This window comes from Lissotriton helveticus, chromosome 1_1, assembly GCF_964261635.1.
Source record: "Lissotriton helveticus chromosome 1_1, aLisHel1.1, whole genome shotgun sequence".
Classification (NCBI taxonomy): domain Eukaryota; kingdom Metazoa; phylum Chordata; class Amphibia; order Caudata; family Salamandridae; genus Lissotriton; species Lissotriton helveticus.
The window spans coordinates 14283316-14306563 of NC_136057.1; the positions used below are offsets into that span (position 1 = coordinate 14283316).

Consider the following 23248-nt stretch of genomic DNA (forward strand, 5'->3'; position numbering starts at 1 on the left):
AGTGGCACAGAAAGCAAAAAGGACGGAGGACACTTACCAGCGGCAGTGGCAGCGGCAGCAGGGGCACACAGTCGGAGCTGCGTGGAGGGGGAGGGACCTACCAGGATCGTCAGGGGTCGCTCACCTCACCGCCCAGCGCCCAGCATATATGGGAAGGTGGGAGTGAGGAGCAGTTGTGGAGGCGGGAGCAGCGATTGGGCAGTGGGCAGTCAGGGGGGCAGGGGTGTAGGGGGCACAGCGGAGTGGGAAACGAGTGCAACAGAAGACAAGTGAGGCACAAAAAAACGAGTGGAACAGAGGGCAGAAGGGCACAAAAAGCGAGGTAAAATTGAGTGGCACAGAGGGCAGAAGGGCACAAAAAACGAGTGGAACAGAGGGCAGAAGGGCATAAAAAACGAGTGGAACACTGGGCAGAAAAGCCCAAAAAATGAGGGAAAAACGGGTGGAACAGAGGGCAGAAAGGCACAAAAAACGAAGGAAAAACGAGTGGAACAGAGGGCTTAGGAGGATCCCTAAACACCCCCCGGATAAAGATCAGCAAAAGTATGAAGCAACATCGATCACGCTACTTTGTTGTTTATTTCATCTCTGACATTGGTAAGCATGGGATAGAAGGTGCATATAAGATCTGTGCACCTGCTCTTCTACGTAGCCCTTCCGAAGCCCATCTGAGAGTTTCAGGAGTGTCTATGCAATCTGTGGACGTTTATACTTCTGATACACTGCCACCCGAAGCGGAACCGGCGCAACCGCATCTTTTTCCAGAGCTACGTGAGATTGAAATGGACTCTGGTGTACCCAATATTGCAAGAATTGAGCCTGTGCACAAAAAGCGTACAGTTTCATTTCCGGAGCACCCAACCCACCCTGCTTGGTCGGCAAGGACAACAGCTCCCAAGATACACTGGCTTGGCCCCCCACCCATATCAAAGATATCAATAGAGACCTCAAAAACTTGAAGAAGGATTGGGTGAGTATAAGTGGAAGATTCACAAACAAATATAAAAATGTGGGTAGCACGATCATCTTGGCCACTGTGATTTTACCTGCCAGTGACAGTAGAAGTTGGGCCCACAGAGGCACCTTTTCCACCAACCAAACAATGGTTTTTCCATAATTTAGGTTCCATAGCTCAAGTGTCCTTATGCTGTTAATGTCTGTTCTCCCCTCACACCTCTCCTCAGCCCCCTGTGAGTGTCCTTATGTTAATGTCTGTTCTCCTCTCATATCTCACTTCAGCCCCCTGTGAGTGTCCTTATATTAATGTCTCTTCTCCTCACACACCTCTCCTCAGCCCCCTGTGAGTGTCCTTATGTTAATGTCTCTTCTTCTCTCATTCCTCTCCTCAGCCCCCTGTGAGTGTCCTTATGTTAATGTCTCTTCTCCTCTCACACCTCTCCTCAGCCCCCTGTGAGTGTCCTTATGTTAATGTCTCTTCTCCTCTCATTCCTCTCCTCAGCCCCCTGTGAGTGTCCTTATGTTAATGTCTGTTCTCCTCTCACGCCTCTCCTCAGCCCCCTGTGAGTGTCCTTATGTTAATGTCTCTTCTCCTCACACACCTCTCCTCAGCCCCCTGCGAGTGTCCTTATGTTAATGTCTGTTCTCCTCTCACACCTCTCCTCAGCCCCCTGTGAGTGTCCTTATGTTAATGTCTCTTCTCCTCTCACATCTCTCCTCAGCCCCCTGTGAGTGTCCTTATGTTAATGTCTGTTCTCCTCTCATTCCTCTCCTCAGCCCCCTGTGAGTGTCCTTATGTTAATGTCTCTTCTCCTCTCATATCTCTCCTCAGCCCCTGTGAGTGTCCTTATGTTAATGTCTCTTCTCCTCTCACACCTCTCCTCAGCCCCCTGTGAGTGTCCTTATGTTAATGTCTGTTCTCCTCTCATACCTCTCCTCAGCCCCCTGTGAGTGTCCTTATATTAATATCTCTTCTCCTCTCACACCTCTCCTCAGCCCCCTGTGAGTGTCCTTATGTTAATGTCTCTTCTCCTCTCATATCTCTCCTCAGCCCCTGTGAGTGTCCTTATGTTAATGTCTCTTCTCCTCTCATTCCTCTCCTCAGCCCCCTGTGAGTGTCCTTATGTTAATGTCTCTTCTCCTCTCATATCTCTCCTCAGCCCCTGTGAGTGTCCTTATGTTAATGTCTCTTCTCCTCTCATACCTCTCCTCAGCCCCCTGTGAGTCTCCTTATGTTAATGTCTCTTCTCCTCTCACGCCTCTCCTCAGCCCCCTGTGAGTGTCCTTATGTTAATGTGTCTTCTCCTCTCATACCTCTCCTCAGCCCCCTGTGAGTGTCCTTATGTTAATGTCTCTTCTCCTCTCACACCTCTCCTCAGCCCCTGTGAGTGTCCTTATGTTAATGTCTGTTCTCCTCTCACACCTCTCCTCAGCCCCCTGTGAGTGTCCTTATGTTAATGTCTCTTCTCCTCTCACACCTCTCCTCAGCCCCCTGTGAGTGTCCTTATGTTAATGTCTCTTCTCCTCTCATACCTCTCCTCAGCCCCCTGTGAGTGTCCTTATGTTAATGTCTCTTCTCCTCTCACACCTCTCCTCAGCCCCTGTGAGTGTCCTTATGTTAATGTCTGTTCTCCTCTCACACCTCTCCTCAGCCCCCTGTGAGTGTCCTTATGTTAATGTCTCTTCTCCTCTCACACCTCTCCTCAGCCCCCTGTGAGTGTCCTTATGTTAATGTCTCTTCTCCTCTCACACCTCTCCTCAGCCCCTGTGAGTGTCCTTATGTTAATGTCTCTTCTCCTCTCACACCTCTCCTCAGCCCCCTGTGAGTCTCCTTATGTTAATGTCTCTTCTCCTCTCACACCTCTCCTCAGCCCCCTGTGAGTGTCCTTATGTTAATGTCTCTTCTCCTCTCACACCTCTCCTCAGCCCCTGTGAGTGTCCTTATGTTAATGTCTGTTCTCCTCTCACACCTCTCCTCAGCCCCCTGTGAGTGTCCTTATGTTAATGTCTCTTCTCCTCTCACACCTCTCCTCAGCCCCCTGTGAGTGTCCATATGTTAATGTCTCTTCTCCTCTCACACCTCTCCTCAGCCCCCTGTGAGTGTCCTTATGTTAATGTCTCTTCTCCTCTCATTCCTCTCCTCAGCCCCCTGTGAGTGTCCTTATGTTAATGTCTCTTCTCCTCTCACACCTCTCCTCAGCCCCCCCGTGAGTGTCCTTATGTTAATGTCTGTTCTTCTCTCACACCTCTCCTCAGCCCCCTGTGAGTGTCCTTATGTTAATGTCTCATCTCCTCTCACACCTCTCCTCAGCCCCCTGTGAGTGTCCTTATGTTAATGTCTGTTCTCCTCTCACACCTCTCCTCAGCCCCCTGTGAGTGTCCTTATGTTAATGTCTCTTCTCCTCTCACACCTCTCCTCAGCCCCCTGTGAGTGTTCTTATGTTAATGTCTCTTCTCCTCTTACATTTCACTTCAGCCCACGGTGAGTGTCCTTTTGTTAATGTCTAATCTCCTCTCACATATCTCTTAAGCACCCTTTGTGTTTCTTCATATTAATGTCTCTTCTCCTCACACACCTCTCCTCAGCCCCCTGTGAGTGTCCTTATGTTAATGTCTCCTCTCCTCTCACACCTCTCCTCAGCCCCCTGTGAGTGTCCTTATGTTAATGTCTGTTCTTCTCTCACACCTCTCCTCAGCCCCCTGTGAGTGTCCTTATGTTAATGTCTCTTCTCCTCTCACACCTCTCCTCAGCCCCCTGTGAGTGTCCTTATGTTAATGTCTCTTCTCCTCTCACACCTCTCTTCAGCCCCCTGTGAGTGTTCTTATGTTAATGTCTCTTCTCCTCTCACATCTCTCATCAGCCCCCTGTGAGTGTCCTTATGTGAATGTCTCTTCTCCTCTCATATCTCTCCTCAGCCCCTGTGAGTGTCCTTATGTTAATGTCTCTTCTCCTCACACGCCTCTCCTCAGCCCCCTGTGAGTGTCCTTATGTTAATGTCTGTTCTCCTCTCATATCTCTCCTCAGCCCCTGTGAGTGTCCTTATGTTAATGTCTCTTCTCCTCTCACACCTCTCCTCAGCCTCCTGTGAGTGTCCTTATGTTAATGTCTCTTCTCCTCTCACGCCTCTCCTCAGCCCCCTGTGAGTGTCCTTATGTTAATGTGTCTTCTCCTCTCATACCTCTCCTCAGCCCCCTGTGAGTGTCCTTATGTTAATGTCTCTTCTCCTCTCACACCTCTCCTCAGCCCCTGTGAGTGTCCTTATGTTAATGTCTGTTCTCCTCTCACACCTCTCCTCAGCCCCCTGTGAGTGTCCTTATGTTAATGTCTCTTCTCCTCTCACACCTCTCCTCAGCCCCCTGTGAGTGTCCTTATGTTAATGTCTCTTCTCCTCTCATACCTCTCCTCAGCCCCCTGTGAGTGTCCTTATGTTAATGTCTCTTCTCCTCTCACACCTCTCCTCAGCCCCTGTGAGTGTCCTTATGTTAATGTCTGTTCTCCTCTCACACCTCTCCTCAGCCCCCTGTGAGTGTCCTTATGTTAATGTCTCTTCTCCTCTCACACCTCTCCTCAGCCCCCTGTGAGTGTCCTTATGTTAATGTCTCTTCTCCTCTCACACCTCTCCTCAGCCCCTGTGAGTGTCCTTATGTTAATGTCTCTTCTCCTCTCACACCTCTCCTCAGCCCCCTGTGAGTCTCCTTATGTTAATGTCTCTTCTCCTCTCACACCTCTCCTCAGCCCCCTGTGAGTGTCCTTATGTTAATGTCTCTTCTCCTCTCACACCTCTCCTCAGCCCCTGTGAGTGTCCTTATGTTAATGTCTGTTCTCCTCTCACACCTCTCCTCAGCCCCCTGTGAGTGTCCTTATGTTAATGTCTCTTCTCCTCTCACACCTCTCCTCAGCCCCCTGTGAGTGTCCATATGTTAATGTCTCTTCTCCTCTCACACCTCTCCTCAGCCCCCTGTGAGTGTCCTTATGTTAATGTCTCTTCTCCTCTCATTCCTCTCCTCAGCCCCCTGTGAGTGTCCTTATGTTAATGTCTCTTCTCCTCTCACACCTCTCCTCAGCCCCCCCGTGAGTGTCCTTATGTTAATGTCTGTTCTCCTCTCACACCTCTCCTCAGCCCCTGTGAGTGTCCTTATGTTAATGTCTGTTCTCCTCTCACACCTCTCCTCAGCCCCCTGTGAGTGTCCTTATGTTAATGTCTCTTCTCCTCTCACACCTCTCCTCAGCCCCCTGTGAGTGTCCATATGTTAATGTCTCTTCTCCTCTCACACCTCTCCTCAGCCCCCTGTGAGTGTCCTTATGTTAATGTCTCTTCTCCTCTCATTCCTCTCCTCAGCCCCCTGTGAGTGTCCTTATGTTAATGTCTCTTCTCCTCTCACACCTCTCCTCAGCCCCCCCGTGAGTGTCCTTATGTTAATGTCTGTTCTTCTCTCACACCTCTCCTCAGCCCCCTGTGAGTGTCCTTATGTTAATGTCTCATCTCCTCTCACACCTCTCCTCAGCCCCCTGTGAGTGTCCTTATGTTAATGTCTGTTCTCCTCTCACACCTCTCCTCAGCCCCCTGTGAGTGTCCTTATGTTAATGTCTCTTCTCCTCTCACACCTCTCCTCAGCCCCCTGTGAGTGTCCTTATGTTAATGTCTCTTCTCCTCTCACACCTCTCCTCAGCCCCTGTGAGTGTCCTTATGTTAATGTCTGTTCTCCTCTCACACCTCTCCTCAGCCCCCTGTGAGTGTCCTTATGTTAATGTCTCTTCTCCTCTCACACCTCTCCTCAGCCCCCTGTGAGTGTCCATATGTTAATGTCTCTTCTCCTCTCACACCTCTCCTCAGCCCCCTGTGAGTGTCCTTATGTTAATGTCTCTTCTCCTCTCATTCCTCTCCTCAGCCCCCTGTGAGTGTCCTTATGTTAATGTCTCTTCTCCTCTCACACCTCTCCTCAGCCCCCCCGTGAGTGTCCTTATGTTAATGTCTGTTCTTCTCTCACACCTCTCCTCAGCCCCCTGTGAGTGTCCTTATGTTAATGTCTCATCTCCTCTCACACCTCTCCTCAGCCCCCTGTGAGTGTCCTTATGTTAATGTCTGTTCTCCTCTCACACCTCTCCTCAGCCCCCTGTGAGTGTCCTTATGTTAATGTCTCTTCTCCTCTCACACCTCTCCTCAGCCCCCTGTGAGTGTTCTTATGTTAATGTCTCTTCTCCTCTTACATTTCACTTCAGCCCACGGTGAGTGTCCTTTTGTTAATGTCTAATCTCCTCTCACATATCTCTTAAGCACCCTTTGTGTTTCTTCATATTAATGTCTCTTCTCCTCACACACCTCTCCTCAGCCCCCTGTGAGTGTCCTTATGTTAATGTCTCCTCTCCTCTCACACCTCTCCTCAGCCCCCTGTGAGTGTCCTTATGTTAATGTCTCCTCTCCTCTCACACCTCTCCTCAGCCCCCTGTGAGTGTCCTTATGTTAATGTCTGTTCTTCTCTCACACCTCTCCTCAGCCCCCTGTGAGTGTCCTTATGTTAATGTCTCTTCTCCTCTCACACCTCTCCTCAGCCCCCTGTGAGTGTCCTTATGTTAATGTCTCTTCTCCTCTCACACCTCTCTTCAGCCCCCTGTGAGTGTCCTTATGTTAATGTCTCTTCTCCTCTCACATCTCTCTTCCGCCCCCTGTGAGTGTCCTTATGTTAATGTCTCTTCTCCTCACACGCCTCTCCTCAGCCCCCTGTGAGTGTCCTTATGTTAATGTCTGTTCTCCTCTCATATCTCTCCTCAGCCCCTGTGAGTGTCCTTATGTTAATGTCTCTTCTCCTCACACGCCTCTCCTCAGCCCCCTGTGAGTGTCCTTATGTTAATGTCTGTTCTCCTCTCATATCTCTCCTCAGCCCCTGTGAGTGTCCTTATGTTAATGTCTCTTCTCCTCTCACACCTCTCCTCAGCCTCCTGTGAGTGTCCTTATGTTAATGTCTCTTCTCCTCTCACGCCTCTCCTCAGCCCCCTGTGAGTGTCCTTATGTTAATGTGTCTTCTCCTCTCATACCTCTCCTCAGCCCCCTGTGAGTGTCCTTATGTTAATGTCTCTTCTCCTCTCACACCTCTCCTCAGCCCCTGTGAGTGTCCTTATGTTAATGTCTGTTCTCCTCTCACACCTCTCCTCAGCCCCCTGTGAGTGTCCTTATGTTAATGTCTCTTCTCCTCTCACACCTCTCCTCAGCCCCCTGTGAGTGTCCTTATGTTAATGTCTCTTCTCCTCTCATACCTCTCCTCAGCCCCCTGTGAGTGTCCTTATGTTAATGTCTCTTCTCCTCTCACACCTCTCCTCAGCCCCTGTGAGTGTCCTTATGTTAATGTCTGTTCTCCTCTCACACCTCTCCTCAGCCCCCTGTGAGTGTCCTTATGTTAATGTCTCTTCTCCTCTCACACCTCTCCTCAGCCCCCTGTGAGTGTCCTTATGTTAATGTCTCTTCTCCTCTCACACCTCTCCTCAGCCCCTGTGAGTGTCCTTATGTTAATGTCTCTTCTCCTCTCACACCTCTCCTCAGCCCCCTGTGAGTCTCCTTATGTTAATGTCTCTTCTCCTCTCACACCTCTCCTCAGCCCCCTGTGAGTGTCCTTATGTTAATGTCTCTTCTCCTCTCACACCTCTCCTCAGCCCCTGTGAGTGTCCTTATGTTAATGTCTGTTCTCCTCTCACACCTCTCCTCAGCCCCCTGTGAGTGTCCTTATGTTAATGTCTCTTCTCCTCTCACACCTCTCCTCAGCCCCCTGTGAGTGTCCATATGTTAATGTCTCTTCTCCTCTCACACCTCTCCTCAGCCCCCTGTGAGTGTCCTTATGTTAATGTCTCTTCTCCTCTCATTCCTCTCCTCAGCCCCCTGTGAGTGTCCTTATGTTAATGTCTCTTCTCCTCTCACACCTCTCCTCAGCCCCCCCGTGAGTGTCCTTATGTTAATGTCTGTTCTTCTCTCACACCTCTCCTCAGCCCCCTGTGAGTGTCCTTATGTTAATGTCTCATCTCCTCTCACACCTCTCCTCAGCCCCCTGTGAGTGTCCTTATGTTAATGTCTGTTCTCCTCTCACACCTCTCCTCAGCCCCCTGTGAGTGTCCTTATGTTAATGTCTCTTCTCCTCTCACACCTCTCCTCAGCCCCCTGTGAGTGTTCTTATGTTAATGTCTCTTCTCCTCTTACATTTCACTTCAGCCCACGGTGAGTGTCCTTTTGTTAATGTCTAATCTCCTCTCACACCTCTCCTCAGCCCCCTGTGAGTGTCCTTATGTTAATGTCTCCTCTCCTCTCACACCTCTCCTCAGCCCCCTGTGAGTGTCCTTATGTTAATGTCTCCTCTCCTCTCACACCTCTCCTCAGCCCCCTGTGAGTGTCCTTATGTTAATGTCTCCTCTCCTCTCACACCTCTCCTCAGCCCCCTGTGAGTGTCCTTATGTTAATGTCTCCTCTCCTCTCACACCTCTCCTCAGCCCCCTGTGAGTGTCCTTATGTTAATGTCTGTTCTTCTCTCACACCTCTCCTCAGCCCCCTGTGAGTGTCCTTATGTTAATGTCTCTTCTCCTCTCACACCTCTCCTCAGCCCCCTGTGAGTGTCCTTATGTTAATGTCTCTTCTCCTCTCACACCTCTCTTCAGCCCCCTGTGAGTGTTCTTATGTTAATGTCTCTTCTCCTCTCACATCTCTCTTCCGCCCCCTGTGAGTGTTCTTATGTTAATGTCTCTTCTCCTCTCACACCTCTCCTCAGCCCCCTGTGAGTGTCCTTATGTTAATGTCTCTTCTCCTCACACACCTCTCCTCAGCCCCCTGTGAGTGTCCTTATGTTAATGTCTCTTCTCCTCTCACACCTCTCCTCAGCCCCCTGTGAGTGTCCTTATGTTAATGTCTGTTCTCCTCTCACACCTCTCCTCAGCCCCCAGTGAGTATCCTTATGTTAATGTCTCTTCTCCTCTCACACCTCTCTTCAGCCCCCTGTGAGTGTCCTTATGTTAATGTCTCTTCTCCTCTCACACCTCTCTTCAGCCCCCTGTGAGTGTCCTTATGTTAATGTCTCTTCTCCTCTCACACCTCTCCTCAGCCCCCTGTGAGTGTCCATATGTTACTGTCTGTTCTCCTCTCACACCTCTCCTCAGCCCCCTGTGAGTGTCCATATGTTACTGTCTGTTCTCCTCTCACACCTCTCCTCAGCCCCCTGTGAGTGTCCTTATGTGAATGTCTGTTCTCCTCTCACATCTCTCCTCAGCCCCCTTTGAGTGTCCTTGTGTTAATGTAGGACAGTAGAATCTGCTCCTTATGGTTACTCCCACTTTTTGCTTGATGTTACACTGTTTTGACTAGTCTGACTGGGAACCTGATAATCAGGACCCCAGGCTATCTGTTTTCTCCTCAAAATATTATGCATGCACTTAGGTACACTCCAGATTGGATACTGGTGAACCCTTGTCAGTCCTTAGTATATGGGACACATGTACCCATGGCTTAGGTACCCCAGAGGCCTCTGATGGGCTGCAGCATATATTATGCCACCCATGAGAGGCTATGAAAAATGGAACTACAGGCCTTGCATTACAGCCTGTGTAAGCTGGTGCTTTTACCACTTACTTTGGATATAGGTTTACTTTATCTAGGCTTTCCTGTTTTCAGTTTCTATTTTTGGTAAATTCTGGTGGGGTTTTTTCAGTGTTTTCAATATCTTAAAAAACAGTTGTTATCAGTGGTTACACATTTTCGCGCCACTAAAAACAACAGAAAAAGTGTTTTTCCGGTGTTTATGGAACGTTTTGCTTTTGTTATTGCTTGCTTTCTAGACTGAAAGAACATGGTATATAGACAGTGTACGTATAGTGTATATGAGGTCAAAATAGATTTTTGCAAATTAACCCCTTCGACGCTCATGACGAGCTGGGCTCGTCATGCAGTAGCCTCCTGCTACGCTCATGACGAGCCCAGCTCGTCATGAATGTGCGAGGATCGCGAAATCCCAGCACAGCAGGGGAATTCCCATAGCATCCAAGAGGTTAATCTTATTGTAGTACACCACACAATACTTCTTCAGTGAGTCTTTGGGTCATGTGCGCTCGCTCATTCCTTCCCATGTAAACTTCTGTGAAAAGGCCCTCTCAGTATTCTTAGCACATTGGGCTGAGACCCATCAGCTAAGGGACACAGTTGGGATGACTCTTTCTTTGATGCCACATAACGCACAAAATGATAAATATTTGCGTTTTAGTTCCTGTGCATTAGAAACCAGTGCACCAGAATGGACTAAAATGTCAATAGCATCCCTCATTAACTCTTAAGATTGTAAAGATGCTTTCAGCATACCATCTAACAAGTGGCAAGGATCTACTACAGGGAATCACTTCAGCTCTGGTATCAATTTTGACAGGTCATCACACAACTTTTTTATATACGTAGCTGAATCACTGCAAATACAAACAATATCACTCCAATCTTTGTTGAACTTGGAAAGAACCTTTTTTGCAGAGCATTACAAGTGACACTGCATTCCATGTTTTCCAAATGTCTGGTGTCATGTTTTCACCACTATTCCAGATGCTTGGTGATATATATATTTGTCACTATACCTTGCATTGAATGTTTAAAGCCTAAGGTGTTGGCAATTCACCTACTATCAATACTGACCCACTAGATACTATGGTCTGATGTATTAAGGGTTTTTACCCATTCTCTGTGGGTAAATGTGATGACACATATTAGGAAAGATTTTTATGAAACCAGCCATTTTACCTATCGGTGAAAGAATCAAATGCAGCCAAAATATCAAATATGAGTTTGATATTTCCTGATTCTCTATAGTTTATAACATAATTAAACTAGACCTAAAACATGAAACTAAACCCTGCATCTTTAGACCAAAGGTAACAAAACTGAAAAAGTAAAAGGAAGAAGAAACAATATTTTAGTGTCATCCCTAAAGAACAAAACGCAAGCAGAATAATGTTAGCCAGTCTTTCTTACTGCTACTTGTATAAGAAAGTTACATTGTATTGACCCTTCAGGAACAAACAATGAATTTCACTCTCTTTTTCCGTTCTTTGAATGGCATTTAGTTTGTGGTTGTCCATGTGTTTTTTCAGTGTTTATACGTTTTCACCGGTGAGGGCTATTTTTCTTTCAGTGGGGTTTTATCAGTTATTATCGGTTTAAACCTAAAACCCCACAGCCTAACTATATCTATTGGTCACTACACTTAAAACCAGTCACATCTCTAGCAGGCCTTGACAATCCCAAAGGCAGGGTGCTGGGTTTTACGTGAGAGGGTGCCCCTGCATGAGCAGAACTCCTCTGCAGCCTTTGAAGACCATTCTCCCGGGTTTTTGGTAAAGCAGCCTGACATATAGGTAGAGGTGCATTATATGCTCACGTAAAATGCTACAGCGAAAACGGCTGCAAAAAAACATGTTGTGGTTGGTATCAAACACCTTGGAATCATACCTCTACAGTAACAGGTGTGGGAGTTATGATTACACCCTTCTGAAGCAAGCTTAATGGGGTCACTGGTCTTTCCGGTACCAACCTCCTCAACTGGGCAGCACAAAATGGTTGCTGCCGAGCAGAGACACATTTCTGCCCTCCTGCTGCTGAGCCAAGCTTGAGAAGGGGAAGGCAGGACAATAGGAACGCTGCACGTGGAGGTGTGACCACTTCCCAGACAGGATTTAGTATATTGGGACTGGGTGAGTGCTCTTCCAAAGTTCCTGAAAGTCTGCATCTGGGGAACACTTGGTGTCTCTGTGCATAGTCCAGTTCAACCAGTCCTGGGAGCCGAAACTGAACATAGGACTTGGGAGTAACCTCCCCACTGTCCTGACCCTCCCCTGGGAGGGTCCCCTGAATCTGTCCAACCCCCTCCCGTGGGTACAAAAGGGCTTACCTGGCTGTAGGACCCTAGATTAGACATGGACAAGATTCTGAACCAGAAACCTCTGAACTTTGACCTTGTGAACGCGCTGGACTTCGCTGGACTTCGTTTGGGGCTGACTTCACCCCCCACTCCGTCCAGAGCATTGTCTGTGCCCGTGCACCATAAAGGACATGTGAAGCATCAAGGACAACTGAAGACATCTCCCTTGGAGTGAAGGAGTCTCTCCCCTGCAACTGCAGGCACCACATCATGACAAACTGGTCTGCTGTTCCTGAGCTCCTACAGACTCTGAAGGCTCCAGCAGCACAGGACAAGGGGTTTCAAGCCCCTCGAGGAATGAGCTGCCCTCTCACAAAGTTTGTGGTCAGAATCCCTTGTGGGGACTGCAATACCCATTCCCTTGTGCACCACGTACTTTTGCAAGTGCATATGCTTGTTGGCGTACCCAAAACAAGTGAACTGGGCTCTAAGTAGCCCCATCGTCTGGCACCATTTTAACCACAGAACTTCGGCCTCCTCATGCTGAGCGATCCAAGGGCTGTTGCTTTGTAACTCTGCTCGAAGTCCCCTTGCAACTTCTGTGCCTCTGGCCTGTGGGTCCTCTTGAGGGTTAGCACTGCTTTTATTGGGCTCCCCTGGTTGCCACCAGGATGCCTCTTTCTACCTGTTTACTGTATTTTGTCAGGCATAAGCCTCTCAAAACAGATGGGTTGGAAAATGATGCTGCTAGAAGGATGAAACCCCACTTCACATAAATGGAAAAGAAAGGCACAAATATATTCGTACAGCTGCTATTAAGAATTCAAGGAGCACCTTGCCAAGAATCTGGGATATTAGAATAATTTATGATTAGTGTTTCCTCATCGTGGGCTCCAACCCCTCCACCTGGGACGACTCATGGTGGCCTTCAGATCTTGGACCCCCACCGAACCCGTAGACCACGTACCAAATGTTAGCATCATCGTGGACTCCTCATTCACCATGAACCGCCAGATTAACACCGTCCACCATCGACACGCTACGAGTTCTCCGAAAGAACTTCAAGTGGATCCCCACCGAGTCCTGAAAGATGATCAACCATGCACTCATCAGCAGCAGACTCGGCTACCACAACGCCTATATGGTTTTATTCTACCTCTCCTGTTGATTGTTGTGACGTTCTATTTTTTACCATTTCTCTCATGTAACGTAACTGGTTCTATTGTACAGCGGGTAAAGTCCGCGCTTTATAAAAATGCATTAAATAAAATTTAAAAACGCACTCTACGCCGGCATCACCAAGAAACTCCTCAGGAAACTGCAATGTCAGCATTGGCTCAGGCTGGCACTTCATGTACAGACTGACTTGAGGGAGAGCGGGTTCACCTAGACAAAATGCAAACAAGCATTGGTAAATGCATTAGGTTTCTAAGTCTCAAAGGGTCCGTACTGCAGTGACAGTGTTAGCTCAGGCTGGCACTTCAGGTACAGCCCGGCATAAAGGAGAGCGGGGTCATCCTGGGCAACAATGCAAACAAGCAATGGTAAATGCATTAGGTTTCTTACACTTGGAGGGTCCAAAGAGCAGTGTCAGCATTGGCTCAGGTTGGCACTTCAGGTACAGACTGGCATGAGGGGGAGCGGGGTCCACCTGGGCAACAATGCCAACAAGCATTGGTAAGTGCATTGGGTTTCTTTGTCTTTGAGGGTCCATAGAGGAGTGTCAGTACTGGCAGTATAGATGGGCATGAGGGAGAGTGCAGTCGGCCTTGGCAACAATGCAAACAAGCATTGGTGAGTGTATTAGGGTTCTTTGTCTCTGATGGTCCGTACTGCAGTGTCAGCGCTGGCTCAGGCTGCCACTTCAGGTACAGTCTGGCATGAAGGAGAACAGGTTCGTCCTTGTCAACAATGTAAACAAGCATAGGTAAATGCATTCATTTTCTTATGCTCGGGGGGGGGGTCTGTACCGCAGTGCCAGCACTGGCTCAGGCTGGCACTTCAGGTACAGACTATCATGAGGGAGAGGGGGGGTCGTCCTGGTCAACCATGCAAACAAGCATTGGTAAATACATTAGGTCTCTTAGTTAGGTCAGATAGTCGGTACTGCAGTGTCAGCGCTGGCTCAGGCTGGCACTTTCAGGTTCAGACTGGCATGAGGTATAGTGGGGTTGGCTTGGGCAAAAATGTAAACAAGCATTGGTACACGCACCAGTTGTCTTAGTCTTGGAGGTTCTGTACTGCAGTGTCAGCACTGGCTCAGGTTTGCACTTCAGTTACAGACTGGCCGGAGGGAGAGGGGAGACGGCCTGAATAATAATGCAAAAAGATCAGAATTCAAATCGAGCTCACTTACTTGCTGTTCCATCTGACTAGCAAATCTCTGCTCTTTTCTCCTCCTCCGGGTGCGTTCAGCTCCGATCTTCTACCAACCCCAAGCTCACATAGCAGCACACCGCAGACTCTGACACGTTTTTCTACTCCTGGTGGGAGGGACAGAGGGACAGACTGGGCAGCTTTGCCAAAGAATAAGGAGTGCCCAGTTAAAACTGAGCTGATATACTGCTGTTTTGACTCAGGTAATATATTGCTGTCGTCTCTCATTTGGTGTGCACAAGAGCACACTGCAAACTCCGTCACTTCTTACTTGGACAATAAAACTGGACTGAAGCAGGAGTAGAATAAACAAAAGTAAAACACTCAACATGCTCCGACCTGGCTGCCTGACCTGGAAGGAGGCTATACTGTGGCCAGGACCTGCCATTCACGATCACCAACAGCAGTTTCTGTCTGAATGCAGAGGACAGTGACACACCCAAGGAGAGGAAAGAGTGGCACTGATCACATGTCACATCGGACATTCGGGTTCATCATTTACGAACTTAGAAAGTCGGGCCTCTATAGATTATTTTTTAATTTCCAGGAATGCGCTTAGCAGGATTGACCAATCTATGATTGAACCAAGAACTGTATCAGACCACTTGTGCATCACACTAACACTTACAGACCCTTCCACCCCCCTCAAGGAGCCTCTTTGGAGGTTTAATGATGAGGTGCTAGCCCCTCCTGAAAATAAGAAAGTAATTGAGAAGGAGATAAAAAATGATTTACTAGATAATAAAGAGAACGAAACCTTTCAAATCTACCATTAGAGGGGTAATTATCAAAATTAAATCTAACATGAATAAGAATGCAAACTCGCAGCTAACATCGTTAGAACAAGATATCGCCCAACTAGAAAAAACACACATCCTCAATAACGACCCAATACGCTTACGGAAATCCTAAATAAAAAATACGAATACAACAAGATAATTAGTACGAGAGCGGGAATTTGGATAAACAGACAATAAAGTCATCGGCTCTGTGAAGCGAATAAAGCTGGGAGGACTTTAGCCTCTTATTTAAATTTTAAAAGCCAGAGATACACAAAGTCAAAGTCAAAGTCAAAAGCAAGCTTTATTCGATTACTTAAAATCATAAAAGCAACAGAACAATACATATTTAAAAAATTTGACATGTCACAAAGTTCGTATAATTAAAATCATTAATAAGTCAAACCCGGTGGCAGTATCTAGTGCATTCAAGTAGATAAAAGTTGGTACAAAAACAATTCAATCACAGTGTAATAAATAGGAGAATTATTAACTTAAAAACGTTAACAGAATCTGCAGTATAGTGAGATCACCCTTCCAAGTACCTCGGGGATAGCTTCCCGGCCTTCGTGCGCATGGCTGCGACCAGAAAGCTAGCAACCCCAAAGACTATCCTAGAGCTACCTAGTAGCTGTTAGTAAAGTAGGGCTGGGCGTACTTGTACAAAACCTGCTTCCCTTAAGATAGGGGCCAAAAACTGCTTTCTGCTCTTCTTGAAGTGATCACAAAACATTACAAAATGCATGAGGGACTGCTCTGAAAAGTTATCGCAGCTGCAAGGGATTGACTCGTCTGGGACCCCCATACAGGGAAGTCACCTAAGGAGTACTGTATAATGTTGAACCTAAATCTAATAAGCAAGTGTCGATGGTATGGGCGGCTTACAATTTTTAGATACGGTTCAATTGAGGGCGTAGACAGGAGGAGGAAGTTGGCTCTGGCTCTAGGTTTAGTCAGTTCTTCACTCTCCCGCGTTTGAGATGCCCTCCTCAAAAAGTTATCCTTGATCCATTTCACATCCCCCCTACAAATTGTGTTTTGGTGGCTGAAAAGGTTGGGCCTGCCAAGACTTCCCAGTGCGCCTTTTACGTAAGCCAGCCACGGAATCTTTGAAGCGTTATCCAGAGCCATGCAGTCCCTGAGAATGGTGTGGTTAAGTGTAATGTCATTGTTCAGCCAGATTTTGGCCCAACATACCAGTGGTGCCAGAAGGAGCAGGTCAGTAATGTAACCTAAACCTAACTCAGAGTGTAGTGAAAAAACTGGTGTGGATTGTGGAACACTTAGTAGAGATCTAAGAAACTGGTTTTCCACGATCTGCAAATCGCCAGTTGAGGAGTAGCCCCACAGCGGTGCACCGTAAGTGGCTTTGGATAGGCATTTAGTTTTGTAGACTTTCAGTAAAGCCTCCATTGGTCGTGAGCCAAGTCGCTTTGCGAAACTCAACAAAGCTGAGGTTGATCTAGTTACAGCTAGTGATTTCGCAGACACCTGTGGTTTCCACGAACCCTTCTCCTCAAAAATCACACCCAGGTAGGTAAAGACTTGCACCCTGGAAACCCCTTCTCCACAGCAGGTAAAGGATTTTAGCTTTTTCGGCCTTGGCCGTCTCCCAGCCACCATAACTTGTGATTTTTTGTTATTGATCGAAAGGTCTAGCTTTACCATAAAGTCACCAAACGCGTCCAACAGCCTTTGTAGCCCCACGCCTGTGCGGGCTAGGAGGACCGCGTCGTCCGCATATAGCAGAGCAGGCACTGCGGAACCCCCCACATACGGGATATCAGGTGTGGACCCCTCCAAGGCTTTGTCCAGAGAGTTGATATAAAGAGTGAACAAAAGCGGGGCTAAAATACAGCCCTGCCTCACACCTCTTCTGGAGTTAAAAGGTCTGGTGGTTTTTCCTTCTCGGGTGATTCTAATGGAGGCTGATAGATCTTCGTGGAGTGCGGCCAAGAAGTCTACAAGAGGAGGATCGAACCCAATGCCAGCCAATATAGCCCATAATTTGGCCCTATTGACCAAGTCAAAGGCCGAAGAGAGGTCCATAAAGGCCAGGTATAGGTGGCCCTCCTTCGCCATGGTGTACTTACTGACCAGCATATGAAGATTCAAACACTGGTCAATTGTACCTCGTTTCTCACGGAATCCATACTGGAGATCAGAGAGGACCCCCTTCTCTTTAGTAATGTTGCCCAATCTGCGTAAAATGACTCTGCCAAGAATCTTAACAGCAGAGTCAATTAGCGAAATCGGCCTATAACAGGCCGGATCGCTTCTTGAGCCCTTCTTGTATATTGGAACAATGGTTGAGGTGGACCAGGATTTAGGGAACCCCGCTGTGACCGTTGCGTTAAAAACATTAGTGAGTATTTTAGCCCACAGGGGTGATCTTGAGCTGTATAGGTCTGCCGGGACGACGTCGGGTTCCGGGGCCTTATGTTTGGTCATCTCGTCAATAGCCCTGCTAACCTCTAATTCAGTAAAGGCAAGGGGGGATACTTCTGTCAGAGACTGTTGGGATCTACCGGGTGCTGGGATCATATCACTGTTATAAATGTTACTAAAGTGATCAACCCAAAGGTCTTCGGGAATCACACAGTCCATAACAGTGTTAGTTGATGCAGTGAAATAGGAATGGTTTATAACCATCCAGAATTTAGAGCTGTCCTTCAGAACATTGGCCGTTGTTAAGCTGTCCCAAGCCTCACTTTTTATTGACTTTTTACGAGTCTCGAAGGCCTGTCTGTATTCTTTCCTAAGCCCTGCCACCAAAGCCCTGTTTCTTGGCTGCTGTTTCAGGGCATGAAGTAAGTCATTGTGTGTCTTTGAGCACTCTCTGTCAAACCATCTTGGGGTGGAGGAGTCTACTTGCTTCTTTGTGCTTGTTAAGTCCCTATTGATCTTAGAACATATGGTGGTAAAAGAGCTGATAATGACAGTACCTTCGGATGTGCTATCCATACAGATTGCCATATCATCTTGTGAATTCAGTACGAGGTTATCCATAAAGGTATCCGGCACAGCCTTTGCCCAGTTCAGTCTACGACCCTGCTCCTTAGGAACAAGGGTATCACCACAGCCCCCCAGACGCTCAACCTGGGTGACGATGTTGCAACCCAAGTTCAGGAACAAGACCACTGGGTTATGATCGCTAAATGGGGAGGAACTTACTTCATAGGATACCACTGTGTCGATTATCCCCGGTGAAATAAAGATATAATCAATAACAGTGCTAGCATCCCTACCAACAAAGGTCGGCGTTCTCACATCCCCCATGACCCTTGTGCCTCGTATAGATTTTGATTGGCTAGTAGATTTTCCAATTCCGCCCCCTGTGAGGTATGCTCAAAGTGAGTACTGACAGCTCCCGGGGGTCCCAATTGCTCTTTGTCCCGGCACCCCCAGCTACATGGGTGAACGTTAAAATCTCCCAATAACAGGGTATTGAATAGAGCAGGTTGCTGTGACTTATATGTTATTAAAAAGGAAGATAGGGAACTCAAGTGTGAGCAGTTTCTAACCCTATCGGGTGCATTATAGAAATTAATTATCAAAATTAGCGGTGACTTTGGCCTAACCCACTCTATACCTAGGATGTTTTCCGATGTCTGAACAATTTTCCGTGTGGTACCCACCAATTTTATAGAGAAAAGTATATACAGACCACCCTTGTGCCTGCCACCCTCCCCAAGAGTCGCTTTGACTGAAAAACTGCGGTACCCGTCTAAGAAGAAATCATCACTGGTATCCCATATTTCCTGGAAACCCAGGATATCGTGTTGTGTTACAAAATGTAACCATCTAGCATCAGTGACTTTCTTCCTTAGCCCGGCGATGTTCCAACTCACTGCTGTAACATAGCGATGGCTAGCCACAGTAGTGACATCCTGAATCGGTGAAACAGTGGGTAGTTGTCAATCGTTAGTATCTAGAGTAGAGGTATTCAAGAGAGGATGGAACCTGTTGCTAAGTACAATCCCTTGCCCCTGACTAAGAGTATGCTGTTCTTGGAGGACTGGTGCTGCTGCGGTATTTGGTCTTGCCCGCAATAAAGCCTGCTGAGTTTGATAGGATACATGGGACTTCGCTCGTATGCCCTCTACTCTTCCTGGGGGAAATGAGATATACGGGTAATGTGTTTTGGGCTGAGGATAGGTGGGGGGAGGATAGAAATACCCTAGTGGGAGTGGTCTAATACCTACACCACCTAGATCAGATCCATCCCAGAGTAGAGTGTCTGCTATATAAGGTGTATTAAAATTAACAATCACACAATCTCCAGTGATACATTTAGACCTCCTCCCCACCCAGTCTACCCTTCGTGCAGCTATGATATGTTTACCCACGTCCAGGCTTCCACTACTGAACTGTGTGCACCAACTCCTAGTTCTATTTAGTAGATCCAACTCCGATTCCCTCTCGTGTGGTTTAAGACACGGAATCCCAGTTAAAATAACAACTAGACTTGCTGCGTCCGGAGGGAGATCCACTGGTCGGCTCAGTCTTTTTCTGGGTTCGCTACGATGATGCTCCTGGGGTCTAGGGGTGGATAACAAGTTAGGGGGCCCTGTCCCCTCAACACCTGCCTTTTGTGTCCCCCGTAAAGAAGCAATCTTATCATCGAGTGTTGTGAGCACGGGTAAATAATTAGTTCTGAGCACTTGCATTGGTGAACTAGGTGGTGCATCAGTTGGAGTGTTAACCCTCCCCTGTTGCTCATATGCTATTTTACTCCTAATTTGTGTCTGGCAATGTGGGTTAAACTCCTTAAGGTATTTGTCAATTCTTTCACATTTTTTCATAATATTGTCTACACATAGTTTAAGAGTGTCCACAATGTCTTTAGCTATGTTGACCAATAATGGTTCCAGCCGTGATTCAAAAAGTCCCTCCACCACGTCGGCCAGGTTGGCATGAAGGCCCTCAAGTGTCAGTTTATCCGCTCTATCAGTGTGATCCTTACGGGGTTTCTCGCCTCGTGTGTTTTTTGCCTTGGGTGACATGTTCAAAGTGGAATCGAAATATGCAGTATCGCTACCCAGGTCGTGTGGTGGAGTGATGGTCCTAGGCTCGGAGGAGGCGGTAGGAGCCATAACAACTATTTTGCGTTCCAGTGGGATATGTAAGGCGGACTTGGGAACTGCTACATCTATTAAGTCCCTCGGCTCTGTGGCCGGCTGGTCGAGGCCCAGTTCTTTTTCCGCATTAGCAATTTCATCATTTAGTGCCCCTACTGCGGATGTGAGATATGCAATAATGGTCTCAGATTTCCTAGGGACTTTGGCCTTCTTACCTTCTCCGCCATTCACAGTCAGCTTGCGTTTCCCCATTACGTGGAGCACAGTCTCTGGCCCTGCCCTGCCTCCTCCTGCCAACGACTGCCAAAGACTGTCCCACCCTTGTACCGGGCTTCTACCGGGCGCTCCCGCGTGCGACTCGCGGGGCGAGAGGGCGCAGGGTGATTTGTAGCGCCTCTAGGCGCTCTCGTGACGCGTGTGGTCAGCGTCGCCCCCGGGTCTGCTGGGGATTGTAGGCAGAGGGATTCTCCCGGTGCTCCCCGTCTACCAAGAAACTGCCGTTTCCCTCACGGCGTGCGACAGCGCCAGGAGCCGATGCCCCTGTGCTGTGCTAAGGCTTTGCTTGGTGGTTCCCCCGGGCTCACGGGCGCAGGGTGATTTGTAGTGCCTCCAGGCGCTCTCGTGACGCGTGCGGTCAGCGCCGCCCCCGGGTCTGCTGGGGATTGTAGGCGGAGGGATTCTCCCGGTGCTCCCCGTCTACCAAGAAACTGCCGTTTCCCTCACGGCGTGCGACAGCGCCAGGAGCCGATGCCCCCGTGCTGTGCTAAGGCTTTGCTTGGTGGTTCACAATAAAGACAATAAAGGTAGTACAGATTCTAATACTGACAAAATTGCTGATACTTTTAAGACATTCTACTAAAAGCTGTATGATTCAAACCCAAAAATTATCCAACAGAAAATGCAGACATATGTAAATGAAGCATCACTTGAATCTTTAAGTGATGAAGAAAGGGACTCTTTTAGTGGTCCAATCATTATGGATGAATTGGAGAATGCCATTAAGAAGTTAAAAATAGGCAAAGCTCCAGGCCCCGATTGGTTTAACACATCATTCTATAAAGAATTTGGTGATCTCCTGAAACATCCTCGCCTACTCCTCTTAATCAGTTTGCCTCAACCGGACAAGTAACTGGTACCCCAGCTGAGGCAATCATCACCGTTATTCCAGGAAAAGACACCCTATTAACTCTGAACTACAGACCGATTTCTCTCATAAACCTGGACTGCAAACTATATGCCATGATATTATCATACAGAATACAAAAGTACATTGCCAAACTCATACACTCCTCCCAAACGGGCTTCCTAAAACAAAGATTGTCTAGTGACAATACTCAAATGTTCTGCCATGCCATCGAAAAGGCGAAATTAATTAACTCTCCAACTGTGGCCATAACGTTGGACGCAGAAAAGGCATTTGATAAAGTAGATTGGACATTTTTGCAATTGGCACTCAAGAAATTGAATCTTGGGGATAATCTGGTCCAAACGATCATGGCTCTGTACTATAACCCCAAGGCTAGAGTGAAAGCGGGAGGTGCTCTCTCCTCTTCCTTCCCACTAAAGAAAGGAACTAGACAAGGATGACCACTGTCTCCTTCTCTGTTCCTGTTAGCTATTGACCCCTTCCTCCAGCATCTGAGGAATAACCAAAATTTATCAGGCATAGACTTTGGTAAATCTCATTTTAAGGTAGCAGCCTAAGCTGATGATGTTCTAGTGGTAACCAAAGAAGCTGACACAGCAATCCCAGCCCTCGTGGAAGCAATTCAAGAGTACGCAGAGGTATCGGGCTACACCCTTAATAAAGATAAACAGAAGCAAAACTACTTAACATGGGCGGGTCAAGAGATGTTTTGAGGGACTGAGGACTGACATGGCATACAGGAACGATCAAATATCTTGGCATTGAATTCTCTAACGATCTGATCTCGACGCTAGAGATAAACGAAACTATCATCATGAAAAAAATCATAGAACTCTTAGATGGATGGTCGCCAAAATTCTTAACTTGGTGGGGGAAAATAGAAACAGTTAAAATGATGATAACACCGCTCATAAATTATCTTATCAGTATGATACCCATGACTTTATCAGATAATTTTTTCAAGAAGATAGACAAAACCATCAGTACATTTTTGTGGCAAGGGAAGAGAGCAAGAATTAGCATGGAGAAACTAAAACTTGACAAGGAAAAAGGTGGTGATGGTCTTCCCAATTTTAGGATTTACCAGCCTACCTTTGTAAACAGGGGGCGTTGTGGTTCAAGGATAATTTTGAATACAGACCCCAGTGGCTAGATGCAGAACTTAATTTGTTCGATGAGATCCCGCTTCAGGCTATATTGACTATGCAGGTCTCAATGTTAGAACACTCAAAATATATCGTTCTCAACACGAAGAAAGCTCTGACCCGTCTTGACTCTATATCTATTACAAAAATAGGTGCCTCAAACACAATGGCGATTTGGCATAATCCCTCAATAAGAAAAGACGGGAAAACTATCCACTGGAAGGAATGGTCGAGGAAAGGGATTCATTTTATCAAAGATCTTTACGAAAACCCTCTACCAATCCCATTATATGCTCTCAAAAAGGATAGAAGGTTAATGGATCTTGATTTTTACAAATTCCTTAAACTCAAGGTACAGATCTCTGCACTTAATGCAAATCCATTACCCCCTTCACTCCCTTCCAAACTGAATATGTTGAGTAGCGCCACATTCACGGTTTTGAAAATATACATAGCCCTATTGCCTGAGCCTCGTAAGTCCCATAAGTCAGTTGAGGTGAAATGGGAGTCTGAACAGAATAGCAAAGCAATTAAACCAGACTGGGAACTAATCCATATGATGCCCTTTAGACACAACATTTCCCCTACACTATCTCAAACAAAATACATGATAATAAATAGGAGATATTGGACACCTGCTAGACTACACAAACTTAAACCTATACAGTCTCCACAATGCTGGAACTGTAACTCACATACAGGCGATTTACCACACATGCTCCTCTTCTGTCCACCATTACAGACATTCTGGAATAAGGTCCTTAATCTTATATCCCTAACACTCAATATCTCTCTCGGTGAAAGGGGTTTCATATATCTTACTCGGTTTCCAGGATCCAGATCTGGAGGGAGGTGAGGAACGCTTTTTGCTTGATTTAATGTTGACCTTGGCATGTA

General features: G+C 47.2%; 1 protein-coding gene across 1 annotated transcript in view; it reads right to left on the bottom strand.

The window, feature by feature from the left end:
- Nucleotides 1-14244, bottom strand: part of LOC144766894 (lectin-like) — a 162785-nt gene extending 148541 nt beyond the window's left edge. The window contains exon 1 of the mRNA XM_078650605.1: nt 14180-14244. The gene's annotated coding sequence lies outside the window, so the exon portion shown is untranslated. The remainder of the gene's footprint in view (nt 1-14179) is intronic.
- Nucleotides 14245-23248: the final 9004 nt, after the last annotated feature.